The following is an 18,283-nucleotide window of genomic DNA, read 5'->3' on the forward strand; positions in this document are numbered from 1 at the left end:
GCAGTTAAAGGGATCTTGTTAGCATTCTGTAATACTAAGGATCTAGGAGGGTAAAGGAAAGTGTTTTTCAGTCTATGGTACACATTGTGGTGGTCTGTAAGGCAGCAGATGGGTGGTCTGTGAATGGATTAAAGAAATAAATAAATCAAAGAACGCTCATACACATCTGAGAAACAAACTAACTAGGGCGGGAAAACAGATTTTAAAAAGAGCATCCAAAGTTTCGCACCATGCGCATTTGCCTGCAAAGGAAAAGTAAACTGGCAGGACTACACAAGCTGACCCTTGATTTTTTTTTTCCCCCCAAGATGATGCATAGCTTTTGGATTAAAGAATGTTAAAAAACACTGTTGGACAGTATTGGCTGTCCTGTTGCACAAAAATTATAAACAGTGTAACATTACCACGTCCAATTTGGTAAGAGCCTTTATCTATATGTCTGAGAATAGCAGTGTCTGTTGCATCTTTGATTTGGCACCAAACTGCACATTTTAAGTTGATGGCAGTGTATTAACATCTCTGTCTGCCACGGATTTACTGCATAAGGCTTTTGTTGGTGAAGACTGAAAAAAAGTAATCCTTATTGGCTCATACAAACCAGAATTTGCCACTCTGGTGAGTTTTGGCATTTGCCTGGACATACTCCCTGTGGTTGAGATTCTCGGCAGGAGCAGCCCTGGAAGGGTTAAATCTTTTCACTGTCAGCTACTGACTCATACTTCTGGGTCCAGTCTTTCTCCAAGGAGCAGCCTTTCACCCTTCTCCGTATTCAGAAACTGGAAGGCTGGCGACCTGCCCATGGCTTGTTTGTCAGAGACTGGGATCCTTTCTTGTTTGAACTCGCCAGTTGAAGAGCAGCAAGTGTGTGCCTGGCCTGGCAATGGCTTGGCTGGCTAGGCTTGCCACTGCTGTTCAGGAAATGTTTCTCATGGCTCTGGTGACTCACTGCTTGTATGGTGACAGCTATCCAGATTCACCAGGTGACATCTTTTTGTTCCCCTTGCAGCCCAAGCAGGTACAAATCTTTTACTTATGGCTCGTTACGCAAACTTATTTGTGAAAAAGGGTTTCCTCCCCTCCTCCACACTGATCTTGACACATGGCACCCAGAAATGAAGATAGTCTGGTTGAGGCAGTGGAACGAAATGGGAGCAAACACTGTCCTCAAGCTAAGGGCTGCTCAGCCTCTGCAACGGCAGCGAGCATCTCCGAGGACTGCCCTTGTACCTGAAATGCAAGGCAGCTAAAGAGAATTCATGCATTCTTATTTGCACCTGCAACTCATCTTGAAAATGCCAAATTGCAGGTGAAATAGAGAGGTTCAGGGACAGTTTTTTAGTAATTTACCTTAAAGCACCACTGCTTGGGCTGCTGTCATAACCGCTAGCACAGTAATGGGGCAGACAAGTGCTTTTGCACACTTGTTAGACCTCATATTTGCAGATTTCCAAACTTAGCTTTCCTCTGGATCCTGACACACGGGTTTATACATACTCAGAAGATGACAATCTAGTTATTTTTGCATGAGTAAGTTGTCTGGGCAGTAGTCAACTATAGCTGCTACTCCATCCTGGAGACTGAAGTATTTTGTGTCCCCTTGCCTCCTTTTTCCATGGGAAACAATGGCAGACAGTTTCATTCAGCATTGCTAACAATGTCCTGCCCCAGGTGCCATCTAACCCCTCCTATGAAAAAAGCATTCAGGGAGCTTTCTCAGAGCTGCATGCTGTGGTGTGCAAATTTGTCTACTTGCCTACATGATGCAGCCATCTTGAAGCTTTCAGTGGCTGCACGGGAGCTGCCTCTTAATCTGCCCAAGGTGTGCAACCTATTGCTGGCTATATTTAAGAGCTGCCTGTGATTTTTTCCAGTACAGTACACTTTCTGGGCCAAATTCTCTGTCAGGGACCCAGTTAACCAAGAACAGTTGTGCACGTGGAAGGACTTACAGCACAGGATAGTTGCAAGCTTGTTCTCCAAGGAAAGTTGGACAGAGCTTATTCTACTGAATGCTGCCCCCTCCTTTGAGCCTACCTTTTCTCTTGATTGTAAGGAGAAATATGTTGCAGGTAGCACTGTCCGTTCAGTATTTGCTGCTGACAAAACTGAAGAGGAAGACCCCTTACGGGAAGCCATGGGCCCCCATGCTTCCCTGGCAGCTTGCCAAAATGCATGGATGAGGAAGCCATGGTCTCTGTCGCTGCGCAGAGGTGAGACCTGGTAGCTCCCTGGCCCCCCGAACGCCAGAATCACTGTCTGCCCTCAGGACTTACAGGAGCTTTCTCAGGAAATGGTACAGCTGCAGGTTTGGGGTGAAGGAAGAAGAGGAACATAGGTCATTAAAAATAAACACCATTGGGCTCACTAAAAATCAGAGGCCAAATTCTGCAAGCCGCACCATTCTGCTGCTGCCAATGGCAGCATCTGTGAGAGGCAGTGAAACATTTGGCCCAGACAGTGAGGCAGGAGCTTAGAAACGAAGTAGAAATGACTTGGAAAAGCAATGCTTGCTGAGGCCACGCTATTTTGACTGAGAAGAGCCAACTCAAAGAAAATATGAATGAAAGGTCTAAGAGGACTGTTTGCTTAAGAGTCTCAGAAAGGTATTGGGCACCCTTAGCTATCTAGCACATCCAAAGAAGTCTTGCAGGAGTTTATAATACATTATATTTTTCCTTAAATGTGATTTTTTTTTTTGCAGTCCTTCTTTACAATGCAAGGATGGTCTCTGAAGCGCCTCTGCAAGGAAATAACTCTATATATGGTATTTGTGAGTTTAGGGAGGGAATGTGAACAGACAGATGTAGGCATCCGCTGAAGAAAAGGCTCTTGGAAAGTGAAGAGTGACCCTGTAAAACTGAGACGCTCTTTAATAGCTAGAAGCAGTTGGCAGGTCTAAGCATTGGACAGGGCTAGAGGCAGGCATGCATATGCAAACATGAAAACAGATATAAAAACAGATAACATTTATTTTCCTTAATCCCTGGTAGAGGCACATTCCTGAAAGTAACTAGAGCACCCCATCTCTCATACATTTGCAGGAAAGCTATTACTGCAGCTGAGACCATCCCTAAGGGGCATATGCCCTCAAAAATGCAGGATGATCATATTCATAACATAGGCTCAGGGCTGTGGCTGGTGCTTTGAGTGCAGAGAACAGAGCATTGCATGGGAATCATCCAGCTGGGACTGGGCATAGTGGGGAGAGCAACCGCTGCTCACATACTGCACCTCTGCCCGTGCGACTGGGTGGTCTCCGATCCCAGGAGTGAGCTGAACCGCAGTGTTGTTCCCCTGAGGCTCTGTCAGTAGAGCCAAACCATGGGAGGAGGCAAGAGCTGACGCTGGCTACTTTCCTTTGAACCAAGGGCTGGGAGCAGGGACTTCATTGTAGCTCTCTAAATCACAATTTGCTTTCCATTCTGGTATTTTTAACCACATCTGTGTTTTTGCACTGAATACAGGCCTGGGGCACAGACCAGGACACACAAAGTGCCTTGACTCTATGTCCCGTGGCCCAGGAGAGCATCTGTGTGGCACATGCATGGCAAATTCTTCCCACAGCAGCCCTGAATACCCCATCATGGTGTGAAAGGCTCAAAGCATGTGAAGGTTAGCGCAATAATGCATTTTGCCAGGTTCACAGACAGAAACGGTATCTTTCTTTAGGCCAGCTGGTATAGCTGGGAAAAAAACTCAAACAGATAAACCGCTGGGCACACAGATCTTTCCTCAGGACTCACAAAGAAGCAACATCTTCCAGACTAAGTACAGGTTGGAAACAATAGCTCTTTGTTTAACTCGATTATGTTACCTGACTGGACAGCTTGAGAGAGAAAGGGTAGTTAGAGTCTGTGGAGTCCAGAGAGGGTTTTAGCAAGGAGGGAGGCAATAACCTGTTTATGACTTCAGAACAAAGTGAGGGAGAGGAAGGTCGGCAGGCAGCCTTTGTGGAACTAACATGATCTATCCAGACAAAGGGAAGACTGAAGCATGCCTTAAATGCAATGTCTTTGTTGAGTTCCTGATTTTTTTTTAATCTGTCAGAGTCAAGCATTTCCCTTGTCAGGCTTGCCTTTTGAAGTTATCTCGGAAGTCTCCCTTCACGATGACTCTCGGAGAGGTCAGAGGGAACATTCAGTGTAAAATATTCTCCACGTGGTAACTGGATGCTATGGTCCTTTATTAATTGTCCAGCAGAGTTCACACCAGTGCATAAGAGTTGTTCAACTGCATAGTTTCCATAAGTCCTTTAGTGTATGGGATACAGTGTGTCATGTTTCATGGCGAGCATGTGAAGGCTCCCTGGATTGCAGTGGTGCTGTTTGGAGGGCAGTCATTGCAGCGGGTGTGGAGATGGGCTTCCAGATTTTTTTCCTTTTTTTGCTATTCTTTTGTCAAGGGCAGATTCAGTTTCATTTGTTTCCGATTATGCATTTTTTGAGGTTGGAGATTGTTTGAAAGTTAGGAAGTTAGATGCTGGGCAAAATTTCTTTCAAAACTTATGGTCTTGCAATGCTAGTTGTAGTTGCTTGGTGATTTTCGATGTGGATTCCAGTATGGTGCAGTATGTGAATATGGAGGGGCAAAGTCAGTTGATTAGGGTTTTTTCTTTGTGTTCAAGTAAGCCTTTGGCTGCTCATTCAATGAAAGGTAAGAGTAGTTTCTCAGATGGGCAGCTTTATACTAGTGAAGTGAGTGTCATGAATTCTCTCCTGCAAGTGACTAGTGGTATCTGAGAGTGTGCTGTAAGGCACAGCATTTCAGTGTTTTGAATGCTTGCCAGCTCTAGCTGTGTTGATCTGCAGGCATTATTGTTCCTGGTAGAATTTAGTGTGTCACTTGTAAGGATAGTCTCTGAAGCTGATGATGGTGCAAGAATATTTCAAAGCCAGCCTGATGGCATTGGTGATTGCTGAATTTGTGATGGGAATTATTAACAAAGTACAGGTTTCCAATCCAGATGGTGGGGGCGTGATTTCTGAACGTTAGTTAAAGCATAGGCTTGATGACAGAGTTATCTTAAAAAAAAAAAAAGTCTTCTGTGATGTGGCTTATGAAGAAGCTCATATATGTTGGGGCCATCGAGGTGCCTTTGGTCTGAAGGATTATCGGTTATTGAAAACAAATTGGTTATGGTCAGAGATGAAGTGGGGGAGTTTGGTGGTATGCTTGGGTTGGGAATTTATGACTACATTTTATTTTGTAGGTTCTTAAGCCAGGCTGCAATGCTGTCACTGGGGATGTTATTTTTGCAGTTGGTGCATGTCTGTGATAGCATGAATGGTGCTAATTTGGGGTGCTTTATGTTACATAACCCTTGGAGAAATTCCTCAGCTTTTTGTGTGAGAAAGGGCTAACAATCGTTTATCTGCCTTGTGATAATTCTTCAGGCAACCTGGAAGCACTAGATCTGCCAAGATGTTGACTCCGCAGAGCGAGAGTGCTGAATTCAGACTTGCTGTGTCAAAGCAACCTTTGTGAGCTGCAGGACTTCCCGAACTCTGCAGCCAGGCAGCTAGCTGGCCTCTTCCAGGAGCCAAGCTCCAGGCTCTACACAGTACGTGTGTATGCATGCAAAGAGCTGATTGTTCAGCCTTTTTTTTATGACTCCTGCATTTTCCCCTCCTTTTACTCTAATTCTGTTACAGAGGAAGAAGTTGCTGCAAAGGCGAGAAACTGCATAGACAGGGAGCTGAGGGAATACATGAGATTTTCAATTGTATTATCCTGACTAGAAAACCTGGTTATCCTCCTTCAATACTCCAGGCAACTAGTCTGGAAAGAAGCCTAATCCTGTGGTACCAGCCAGTTATATTAACAAAGATCTCTTGGTTAGATCCGTATATGTTGTACTGTTCATTTCGAATGAAACTACTCTGCCAAAGCCCCAGCATACTTGGCTCTTAAAGTACCAGACTGGTAGTAACAAACTTGCAGACGTGCAGTGAAAGGGGTGAATTCCTGTATTTTCCTTATGTCTTGTGTCCTGGATCCTCCTGCCTCATAGCTTTTCCAGCTCTCTTGTTGTGACAAGCCAGAGAAGGCAGGCAAGATATGGCGGGGGATGTTCCTTGCAGCTCATATTTTTCACTGGCCCCAACTACTAATATGATGCATAATGAGGTGGGCAAAAGGCTATGTCTCCGGATAGGTTTGGAGAGGTTTGTCTGATGTCAGATCTAGATTTTTCATCTTTCGGCAGAAGATGGTGAATGGGCTTTCAAAAACAGGTCTGGCTCCTCAGCCTGTGGGGAATCAAGGCACTGAGCTCTTCATCATACTGAACAGTTTTTAATGCATGCTGGATTCACTGGGAGGTTCCTCCTGCTTCCTCACTGCAACCATAGGAGGAACCAGGAGGAGAGCAACATGCACTTGAAAAATAAACCCCACAGAATATGGAGCAAAAGGACAGCAGTTACATGTCTACAGAAGGAAGCAACAGTGCTATTTGGAGCCGCCATGTGCACACGCCTCGGTGTGTGCACAGAACCCACTGGCAAACTCCAGGGCACATCTGATGAATTTCTTGTCTCATGCTCCCACTCCTGGCTGCTGGGGCTGAACCCCCATCAGGACAACTAACTCTTCAATGCTAGTGCAGCCAAAGGCTATGCCTTGAATTCCTGCTGCTAAAGGCTTTAGCTGGAGTTGAAATAATGTTAATGATCTTTTCTTCTCTAGCTGACTTGGCCTGTATTCCTACTGGGTGTATTCACTGTTACCCTTTTCACCACCTTAGAAGAAACTGGGAGAGTTTCCCATCCAATATTTCTGTCCAACACAATTTGCATTTCAGAGCAGAAGGCTTAATGGGGAGGGAACAGTAATGACCCTGCTTCCTTTCCTCCTCTCTGGCTCTGCATCTCAGCTCTGAAAGGTCCCTCTGAGGTGTTCATCTGCTCCTGGCAAACACCAATCAAACACCTGGCAGCCAGATGTAAACAGCTGCATGGTAGGTGCCATTTGCGATCCAGCCTTAATACAAACCATGCTTAGGAATGGTTACAAATGGCTTCATAAAAAAGACAAAACACATAGTACAGGTAAGTAGCACCTCTTTTAGTATTTCATGTCTCCTTTTATCTTATTTGCTTTCATATCTGTGGTATGGAGGAAGCCTTTGTGTGCTGGGATGAATAGCAGTTAAGTTTCAGTAATCTGGCCTCAATGTACTAAATCGCTTAAGTAAATACTTAAGTCACATGCTCAGTCTAAACATTTGTTTAACTGCTTTCCTGAATAGGGATGCTTTAGTGAGCAAGGGCCCCCTGTTATTTATTTTTGCTAACACTAGTGGCTAGCCTGCTAGGCTGGCTAGTTCTCTTTTTGATGTTTAGCTTGGTGGGTGCAAGATTACCTAATCTGAGTGTTTATGATAGCAAACCACTTTAAATACTGTAATACCTAGGTACCACAGGTTTTCAAAGGGCATTGCTGTAGAACAAAGTAACTTATGAGACCCATGTGTAAGGATAACATGCCTTTTGCCTTCAAGACATCCGTGTAACAGGCTATTGCTGCCTTTGTTCACCCCTTTAGGGCTGGCTTTCCACTACTTCTTTCCTATTATATTTTCCATTTTTTTGGAATACTTTGGACTGATATTAGAAGCCTTTTTTGTTATTCACTTTAATTTTAAGCGTGCATCTTCTTGTCTTGTCCAAAAGCCACTGTTAGGATCTGTGTGGAATGCACTGAGAATTTTCCAGTAGTCTGTGTACCTTTCCTGACAACTTCAACAAATATATTGAATTTCAATCTGGATCATGAGATTTTATAATCTCACATTTTATAATCTCACATTCCAGGCAGTTACAGTTTGATACTCCTGTTATCATGAGCTATTTGTATTTTCAGTAGGCTGCTAAATAGTTTGTGCTGTGTCAGATCATGCTGTTTTCTCTGCAGTAGTCTCATTATAAGCCCCCAAGGAAACATATTCTGAAAAACAGATTTGGCTCAGAATGGATGTTAAATCAAGGTTATAAAAAAGCTTACATTTTTTCTTCATTTTCTTTCATTCTTTTCTTTCTTTGCTTTCCTCCTGCCCTCCTCCCTCCTGCTTCCTTCCTTCTTTTTTCTTTCTTTCTTTCTTTCTTCATTTCTTCCTTTTTTCTTTCTCTTTTTTCCTTTATTAATTTTTTCTCTCTCTCTCCTTCCTTCCTTCCTTTCTTCCTTCCTTCTTTCCTTTCTTTTTTCCTCTGTCTTCTCCTCTCCTCTCGTCTTGTCTCTTCTCCTCTCTTCTCCCTCTCCTACTTCCATTTCCAATTCTCTCTCTCCCTTTCCTTCCCTTCCTCCATTCTTCTAGTGTGGCCTATATCTGTTTTCATTTGCCATATAGGCTAGGAATTTTTCGTGAAAAGAAAATCTTGATGTTGTTCTCGGGTGTATTGTCAAGTCAGTTTGCTGAGATGGATTTGTAGCCACAGGGAGCAGGATCAAAAGGTAAATGATAAATAACAGTAAATATCAGACTGCTACTTTTGCAAGTCATACATTTCAGAAACCTTTAGAACGTGAAGTACCTTTAAGTAGACTTTTAGTTTTTTCCAAATCACACCTCAATAAAGCACTAAGGACTTGATACTGTCAACTGCTTCATGTTTATTTTACAAAAAAAATCAATCAATAAATGCTATCCTTAATTATATCCTTAATGACATTTGAAAAATAAATTAAAATACAGATCTAGAGATAGCAACTGAACACCTGTCAGGTAGGTTTGCACATGCATGCATACCTATAGCAACCACTCAATGTAAAAGGGAAGCAGAATTTGAGATAATTTTGATGTTCCCTTAAATCAGGAGATTACCTAATAATGTGGTCTCCTGTATGGGTGTATATTCCCTGCCATGTCCGCAGTGCTGTTGCCATGGCATCACTTTGGCGACAGGTCCTGAAGAGGTGGGGAGAGACCGGAGGCTAGTGTCTGCTGGTACTATCCCACATAAACATGATTTACTTAATCTGAAAATGTCAAAAGAAAATGTAGAAATGTCAGGTTAAGCTGTAGGTTGGACAGTTGAAAGTTAGAGATTCAATAAATACAAGTTTTGTTTTTTTCTCATTTGCTCTTATTATCTCCCCCCTTTTCCCACCAAACAGTTCTCCAAACCAGCAACAGGTTGAATCATTTTTGTTCTGGTTCCAGAAAGTTATAACAATAAATTTCAAACTTGAACAGAAAGTTAAGAAATGAGGGCAGAAGAAATATACTGGCTTAGAATTTTTTTCTTGAGAGCAAACTTGCAGAACCATATTTGAATAGCTTAATTTATGGGGGCAAACAGAAGATGATATTTAAATATATTTAAAAAATAAGAAAAAAGCAATAGATAGGTTGGTGTTCCCCATCAAAAGAAGGACCAAAATGTATCCTTACTCTGGAAAACAACAACAAAAAAAACCCTAAGCTTTTCAGGGTTATGTGACACTCGTTAATAGTTACTGGCACTGTGCTTTAATCTAAAAGAGAGCTGTATGTTGTATTGGTCTGTGTACACCCTCTCTCTGCAGTTACACTGCAAAGGAGGAAAAGAAAATTTACCCCATCTCTGTGATTTATCTAAAGGCTATAGCTTATTTGGGGAAAAGGAGAGATGTGGTAGTATGCAAGGACTAAAATTAAAAAAAAAAAATTAAAAATGAAGCCCCAAAATTTAGAAACTTACACCTACCTTTGGAAACCTGTGTAAATGACCCGGTGTCTCAAAAGTGTGAGAACCTGTAGCCCACCCCAAAGGCAGTTGCCTCCTGGTCCCCGGTATTTGGTGTTTGGTGCCCAGCAGGGTGGGCACCCTGAAGGCATCCCACAGATGCATATGTCTCACCCTTCGAGTGATACAGCAGGTATGATGCCAAGTAATGACTTGTTACTTATCAGGGACCTTCACCTGCTAAGCCTGGCTATAAAGCCAAACACCTTGAGGAATGCAGCAGGGATGACAAGGGAATACCCCAAGCCATTGCAGTGAAAAGGTCTTTCCTTTGTGCCTGCAGAACACTGCCTTCTAGAAGTACTGTCTTTATAAAAGAGTGCAAATGTAGGATCCTGATGCTGTGGATACCACGAGGGGTTACATCAGGATCAAGTGACTGCTGGATCAGTGGTCTCCAGGCACTTGGAGAGACGGTGGCTGGGCAGGGGCCCTGGGACTGCCCTGTCCCCACCACTGCAGCCCTAGAAAGCTAAGCCCATTTCACTGGCTTCCTCCAGCACCAAACACTTTTTCCTCCTCCTCATTTCTGTAGTGGCCCCTGCCCACCTAGACACTGCTGAGGAAAAGCAGGATTTTTTTTCTCTTGGGCCCGACCACCAGTTGGCTAGCAACTCTGCAGCGCTGGAAAAACTTTGACAAGCTTGTGTGTGTTAGTGAGCGCTAGAGCTTATCTCTTCTGATGATGCTCTTGCCTGTTTCTGTGTGTCTGGGGAGGCATAGCTGCCCATAGCATTTTATTAGCTGAACATAAATGAAATAATTGGTTGTTGACTGGTGGGTATAGTTCTTTTTTTTTAGATTTCTGGTTATATGCACACATCAGCATTATCTGTCAGGTTTATCAGATTTTTGCAACTTTTCTTTTTCTGTTCTTTTTCTTTTTCTTTTCTTTTTCTTTTTTGGTAGCATTGGGTTGTCAGCTACAGATAGTCCTTGCATTTAAGGCCACCGAAATGAAGTCACTGCACAGATCCTGGGAGGGGTTGTTGATTTGGAAGAAAAAGCACTGCCTTATGAACTCTCTATCATAAATAAGATGTATTATGCTTGCTGAAAAACTGTTCCAAATAGTTTTTTGTTTCTTAGTCTCTCCTGTGATGCTTCTGGGTTGCACAAGAGAGTAATCTACATAGGTGAAACTTTATATAGTCTTATGAACTTAAAAGCAAATGGCATTTTCTCTTACCATTCTGTGGATGGAACACTTTGGGATCAAAGCATGCCTCCCTGCACAGGAAGATGCCTAACAAACTTTCTTATAGTCTCGTGCACCAAAACGTCATGACGATAAATGATTTCAGCAGTTTAGAAAGGTGGCTGCCTTCACCAGGAGAATCGGAACGGGTAACGGTAATTAAGGAAACTGTTTATATAAAGGTGTCAATACTTGAGTGTGATGAGAAGTTTGAGACTGCTGTGCTGAACAAAGATGTTCTGCAGTCCCTTCTAAACTGGAAAGATAGAGCTGGCCTCTCAAGCCCTGTAGGCCACTGAAATAAATGGATCTGATTAACAGCTACAGAGAATCTGACTTGTAATGTTGCTATTATAAAATTCCAGAAGATATCATTTCTCTTTTCCAGCAGCATCATTTTCTCTAGAAAAGTACCGTGTGAATGCAAATGAAATATTCTGTGAAAATGTAGCAATCTCAGGGAAAAAAAAAGAAAAAGAACTTCAGGTCTTTTGAAAAAACAGACTCAACAAACCATGCTATTGCCTTCCTTTGTGAGAAGGCTTCATTTTAATAATTTTGAAAAGTTTTGTTTTGAAGAAGCAAGACCATTTTGTTTGAACATCATCCTTTGCTTCACTTAATTCAGTTAATTATTGTGGCCATGCTATATGTGTCACGCTATATCATACCATACTACATTGAATCATAAAACCTTAAGAATAACCATATCACATTGGCCAAAGCTGTCTCCAATAATGGCTCGCAAGAGTGGAGATGCCTTCCTGGAGCAGCCTCCCAGCCCAGTCCCGCTCGCAGGTCAGAGCCCTCCGCTGCTGGGGCTGGTGTCCCTGTTGCCCTGCTGTGGTAGTGAAGCCCCCCTTCCCGTGGGCACCGACATCATGACACTTCCTGAATGAATTCTTGCTTTTCCACACCTGTGGGAGATCTAGAGAGCCTAATTCACCCTGGTATCAGCAGGGGAACGATTTGGAATTGGAAAGGAAGACAGATGTTTCTCCTACCATGTTTTCTAACTGTGTCTTACCACACAGCTTTAACCTCCTAGCTTTAGGAGACATGGTACCAAAAACATCAGTGCCTTGTCTATGCTAGAGCTCCTGTTCTTCTAGGTAGTTGAAAGCACTTTTCCTACTTCCAGTGTGAGCCCTGCAGTATTTACTCATGTCTTAGATATACCAGAAAGGTGAGTTTGCATAACTATTTGCAGATGACAAATCCAGGGTAGGGCAGCTCAGTCACACACAGTGAGTATATGCATGACAACAGAGGCTGAGGTGCAGTAATCACATGCATAATTCAAAATGTTTTCGTGGCACATGTCAGTCTGCTCTGTGGTTGCTGCAACTCTATCATACTATGCTGTAAAGAGCACTTCCACATCACTAAAACAACCAGTTTTAGTGGTTTTAGCGGTTTTAGCTGTATCTGTCTTCTGAGTTTAATTTTGAAGGCTTTCTGTTTCAAGCCAGAAAAACAACAAAAGGACCAAAATGGCAACAATGCCAACAGACTAGCCATCCCTTTTCTGTGCTGAACAACAGGAAGATTAACTGCAAGCATCACGTCTATGTAAACTCTAGAAGTTTTCAGAAAACCTAGAGCACCACTATGATTCTTTCCCTAATTTGCCGTAAGGAATCAGCATCCTATGGTGCTACATTTTAAGCACTGAAACAATACAACTGCTCCATCCCATTCATTAGATTTATTAAGTCAATATGTATTGAAAATACCAACTTAGATGATATCACCATATAACCAGAAGGGCAAATGTACAGCTGGTGTAAATTTAAGTAAGCCTCCCTGGTGGAACTAGCGCAAGTAGGGTTAACTGGATCTGATCCGCATTTTTTTCAAGCCGAGGCTACAGCGTTACCACCTTATCTTCTTAAGCGGTCCCCTGAAATTGCAGAGGTGAGCTCCGCAGGATGAGACAGTCAAATTTGAAAGCATCTCTTACAGTCATTGCAAATAAATGTTACAGCCTGGAAGAAGTCTGCAACACAAACATGGTCTTACATAGGTTTTAGCTGCACAGGACCAGCTTCTCAGTTCAGCCAAGGGAACTTCGAAGGAGCAGTTGAGAAGAGGGTGAACAACAGGAGCTTTTGTTAGCTTTGGACCAGCACTGATGACCCTGGTCCATAGTGCAGAGCTGTCAGCAGTCCCAGATGTATGCGTGTGCTGTGCAGCTCCGAAACCACTTACGGTCAAGCAACATGACAAAGATCTGCGTCATTCATTCATTCATTCACTCACTCACTCATTCATGCAGTGGATGAGCTATAAGTGATCAACATTGCTCACCAAGAAACTCTGTAGCTCGCAGGCGTTATTTTCAGCTAGGTCTTACTAGGTCTTACTAAAAATTTCCTGAAAGTCAGTTTTCCTGTGTCTTTCCTATTAGGTTAAACACAGGAAAACTGACTTTCAGGAAATTTTTCCTGTGTCTTTCCTATTAGGTTAAACACAGTAATCATAAGGAGCGATAAACAACACAGAATTTGAAGGCATTCAAGCAATCTACTAATTAGCGGTGCTCACTGAGTTGCTGAAGAGCCTTTCACTGTCATGTGAAGATACTTGTTTGACTGAGGTGTCTGCACCAGTTCTGTTAGGAAGCAGTGAATCCTCTGGCTGTCCCATGCTCTGGAGCTCAGCTGCTTTGGCCTGCTGCAACAGCCTGGTAGGGATCTACAAGGATGGCCAGTTACATGTCTAAACGTGCACCTCAGGGCACACTAATCTCATGACCATGAGTCTGTGCCCCTTGTCAGATGTTCTTATGTTAGGCGCAATGTCCAGCAAAAATCAAATCTTTCTGCCTCATCTCCAGGGTTTTTCAGTTCCTCAGTCCACACTTGTATTGCTGCTGCTAAGTCCTAGCCCCAAGGCCACAGGCTCGTAGCAATATTCGTAAGTCCTAGCCCCATCCCTGTTAGGTTTGTTTGGAGAGAGCTAGCTGGGGTGTCCCAGAACAGAGTCAAGGAGTGAGCTGTCAGTTACCCAGCCTGGACCACGAGGGAACCGTGCTTGAGCTTGCTGCCTGAACCTTTCCTAGTTAGCAACATATCCATACTCTTACTGGCCTTCCTGTGTCCTTCAACCTTCTAAGACATCCTTTTAGGGCTACAAGTCTTCCCTTTAATGATTGCTATGGGGTGGGTAAACGAGGTCCTTCATCCTGGGCTAGCAGCTTAAACTTAAACTGTTTTCTGTGGGGTGACAGCCACAGCAGTCACAGTTCCTGTTCTAGCCAAGAACATCCAGATTTGCTTTCTTCTTTGCTCTCTGTGACACTGCCCAACTTGAGACAGAGAGTGTGCAACAGCTGCCACGCTCGTGCCTGGTATGCTTGCAGTTACCAAACCCTGCCGTTACTGCCGGCTCCTTCCTCTCACGCACCTGCACTGAGAGTGACAGGACATGCTCGTGTGGACCCGTTGGCAAGGCTGTTGGTGTCCTCTTGTTCAGCCCACCTGCAAGTAAAGATAAGAGGCTTTTTAAACCAGGAAGCTTTTTTCCTATTTAGTGATACTGAAACCTAGTTTCAACAACTTAGCAGGGCAGGGTCAAAGATTCTTTAAGGATTCCTTAAAGAGTTACTTCTCTTTCATAAATTCTTTATTAAAATTTCTACACCATGAGCACTGGATACAGCTGTCCAAAAGCCTTGTCAGCTTGCTGGTTATACAGGTAGATTCTCTAAGCAGTTTGCCAATCCAAGCAAACTCTGCATCCTCTCCTTGTCTGTTGAGCTACAGGTATTGGTAATGATTTCAGCCTTATGGGGATCTGTCTGCACATCTCGCTGCATGGAGTTTGCAGTTGTTGTTAGTTTGGCTGGAGCTCTGGGAGCTTGAGCCGTTTCTGATCTGGGAATTTTCTTCTCTTTAGACAACAAAACTGTGTATGAAGACCAGGAAGATCAATAAATCAAATGGCAGATTTTCTTCAGAGGTTTATTCTCCTGAGAAATACCTCCGGTTTTGATCACTGCCTAGATGGCAGATTGAGGCAATGATGTCTCTGAAATGAGGATGTTGAATGCACTTTCTGTTTCAGGAAGGGCTCCTACCCAAGAGCTCTGCCTGGCGTATAAGGTGTAGTGTGTGGTATCAACCATTTTCTAAAAGTTATTTCCCTCTAGGACGTAAGGAAAATGTGTTCTGTCCACATACTGATTTAATTTTCCTTATTTGCAAATAAGTGACATCTCCTCCTGTGGATGAGTGAGGAGTCTCTCTACTTGCTTAGTTTTTCACTGGATTTCTAATTCTCTGAGTAATGAGCCTCCAGGTTTTACCCCTGGCTTGAGGGTAAGACGGAGTTTCCCTGCAGCAGGGATTGGGATGGTGAGATGCTTTCTGCTCTGTTCTGAACTTTTTGGAGAGCATCTCTGTTCCTGCAGGTCCTCAGAATTTTCTTGTATTTTTTGTTACAATGCATTCACCCTTCGGATGAAATCAAGGATGTGACATTTTTAAAATCCCTGACATTATTATGAACTCTCTCTTTCATTTACACATGCATTTTTCTCCTTCAGTGGGAAATAGTCCTTCTGAGCCATTTTTTTTCTGCCTTATGCTGCCTATAGTTTTTCTTCCAGGCTTGTAACCCTGTCAGACACCATATCACCCTGTGAAGTTCTGTCCAGCTGAAGATCGATTATTGCCATTTGCCCATGGCATGATTGTCCATTTATCTTGTGCCATAACATTTTTCACTGTGCCCGTGAATAATTCCCTTTCCTTTAATGGTGCTGTCACCATTCTCCTCACCCATGCTGTGCACCATAGGTTGATGTTTATTCTTTCACAGTCAGTGTCATCTGTTGTGATTCTTGCATCTTTTCTCAAATTCTAGTCATAGCTGTGCCTTGCCACAGCATGTGCAACAGATGTGCTCTTTCAGTGCATTCCATCACCGAGCTCGACTTGTCCTTCCACTTCAGGGCTCTTTTCCGAGGTGTGTTGGAGTCTCTGCCCATCCACCCATCAGCTTCAGTTTGTTCTGGTTGATCTCCTTCACTAAGCAAATTCTAATTGCTTTCTCTAGAGTGAATTCCGCTTACTGAAGTAAACCCTCAGGTTTTGCCCCAGTTAGCAAGTGAAGCTCTTTTCAAGGAGGTGAATGACTCCTAAAGTCATAACTTTAGCTCTGCCATGTGAGGGCAGCTGCAGACTTTCCTTTTTGTACCCTTTGTTTGAAAGTTTGTCATTTATCTTTTTAACTTGTAGGTGAATATGGAACTCTCATTTTCTATAATGGCTTCTTTGCTTGGAAGAATTGAAAATGATTAGGAAACATAAAGTGCTCCAGGACCAGCTACTGTCAGGAATATTCATTTGTCCTGCCTGTCCTCCATTTTGCTGACAACTTCTCTCATCTGTGCTGCACTCATCCTCAGCAGAGAACAATTTATACTCTTTTCAGATGCCCTCTGCAGCTCTGGTGTTTCAGCTCTGTCAGGCCTTTTGACTTATCCATTCTCACACATCGAACATTTTCTTAATTCATGTTGCTCCCAAGGCTGTCTCTGCTACCCAAAAAATCTCTCCATGATCTTACTCATTCATAGTCCAAGCTGGAGCTGAGAAGGACCGTGGACCCCTTGGTTTCTGTGGCCTGTTTCTTAGGCTCAGGGTTTCTTAGGCACCCTGAGCATCCACGTCAAGTTAGCTCACACCCTGGTAGCAGGGCCCAAGGGGTCTTGACCAGCCCGTGAGGATAGCTGGCAGTTCTTATAGTATGCTCACAGCATAGAGCCTGCACAGCCCCTTTCCTTTTAGAGGAGAACTCAAATTGCACCTTTTTAAAGGTAACAATATGGCATTGTTTTAAAGTGCTTTTCTCAGGTTCAAAGGTGTTTAAATTTATTACCACATGAGCCTTTATTCTTTCTGTGCCTGAAGTCTGTCTCTGATTTACACCTGAAGTTAGAGGCATATTCTATACCAGAAAGAAAGATGTTCTTGCTTTTATTTAAAAAAAACTCATAAAAAGTTTGTAAGATGCCAAAACTTCACTCATGTCAAAATCCATAACAAGATCTTTTTAATTCCTCATTCTAGACTTATAGTATGGCAGAGTAATCAGGTTCACATGTTCCTTTTGACTGACTAAACTGCAATGCTCTAAAGAAGTTCAGTGAGCTTCACCTTTGCTGCAGAGGCCAGAAGTTAGAGTACCCAGTCATCAAATGCCAAGAGGTAGTGGACCACATTTGCACCTAGTGCAGGGTCACAGATAGCAACGAACTCAGTGAAGCGTTGCTGCCTCACTTTTGGCAAGGATCTGGCTCCCGGGCTGTCTCCTTCTATGGTCTGAATTGCAGCTATCAGCCTCTGCAAGTTTGGCATCTGCCAGTGCATCACTCTTTCCTAAGCAAGGTATGTATTGTGTTGAACCTAGAGTTTGCATGCAGCTGTGTACATGAGACGTCCTTGGGGCTCCGTTCCCAACAACTGGTGTGGCACAAGGAGTTCATTTGAGTTCAAAGGGACTTCTGTGTACGTAAGACTAATGACTAGCATAAGTTTTGGTGCAGTTAGGAAGCTGCCCACAGGCAGAGCCAAAAAAAAAGGACTGACTCCTGGCCCTGGTTAAATCAGTGGGAGTTTTGATGGGGACGTTTGTGAAACCATGTTTCACTGAATGGGTCAAAATGACCGTATGTCTGAAGAGTTACTTGAAAAGTGGTATTAAGCTGTAGACGTTTTGCAACAGAGGACACAGTCTGAACGTCTGACCATTCCACCTTAATGACTTGTGTCCTAATAATAACTTAAATGGTTTCCTAAACATTAACTTGAACTTGCTCAAGGGAAGGGCCTTTCTTTGCATATAATAATTTCACATGAAGTACAGCATGCACATTGGAGGGTAACTGGAGTTAATGTCAATTATGAATCACCAATTTCCTGCTCTAAATAGCATTTCATCTCAATGACTTCACATAGAGCAAGCTGCCCTGCAATCTTAATTCAAATTGTTCTGCTGGGGCTGATTTTCATTTAGTGTTTCCATTTTGAACGTGTGGTTTTGTATAGGGAGTATACACACAAAACCAAGTGGTGAACAAACTAATTGATTTAATTGTTCGTAGCACATAACATGGAAAAATGTCTGCTCCACTTTGCTTACTGAATTTTTGCTACAATAAAATCACATCATGTAGGTGTTGGAAGGAGGGCATAACAAAATAGGGTTGCCATTATAAGAATCTGGCTATATCTTGCTAGGTCATTTTTGCTGCTGTAGTCAGGTTTTTGTCATTATAGAAACATTGTTTGAATCATACTCCTAAGGAAGGCAACTGTGCTCTTTTCATTAAGTGGAGATACTCCTGCCATCT

At 43.0% G+C, this 18,283-nt stretch overlaps 1 protein-coding gene across 17 annotated transcripts in view; it reads left to right on the forward strand.

Annotated features, from left to right (window-relative positions):
- The first annotated feature begins 6,799 nt into the window (after positions 1-6,799).
- NDP (norrin cystine knot growth factor NDP) overlaps positions 6,800-18,283 on the forward strand; it is a 38,406-nt gene continuing 26,922 nt past the window's right edge. For 11 of the 17 annotated variants that reach the window (XR_011135826.1, XR_694856.2, XR_011135827.1 and 8 more), the window contains exon 1: positions 6,800-7,049. The gene's annotated coding sequence lies outside the window, so the exon portion shown is untranslated. The remainder of the gene's footprint in view (positions 7,050-18,283) is intronic. The other 6 variants (XM_068916113.1, XM_068916123.1, XM_068916094.1 and 3 more) reach the window with 2 other exon arrangements.

Source organism: Struthio camelus, chromosome 1 (assembly GCF_040807025.1).
Source record: "Struthio camelus isolate bStrCam1 chromosome 1, bStrCam1.hap1, whole genome shotgun sequence".
Classification (NCBI taxonomy): Eukaryota; Metazoa; Chordata; class Aves; order Struthioniformes; family Struthionidae; genus Struthio; species Struthio camelus.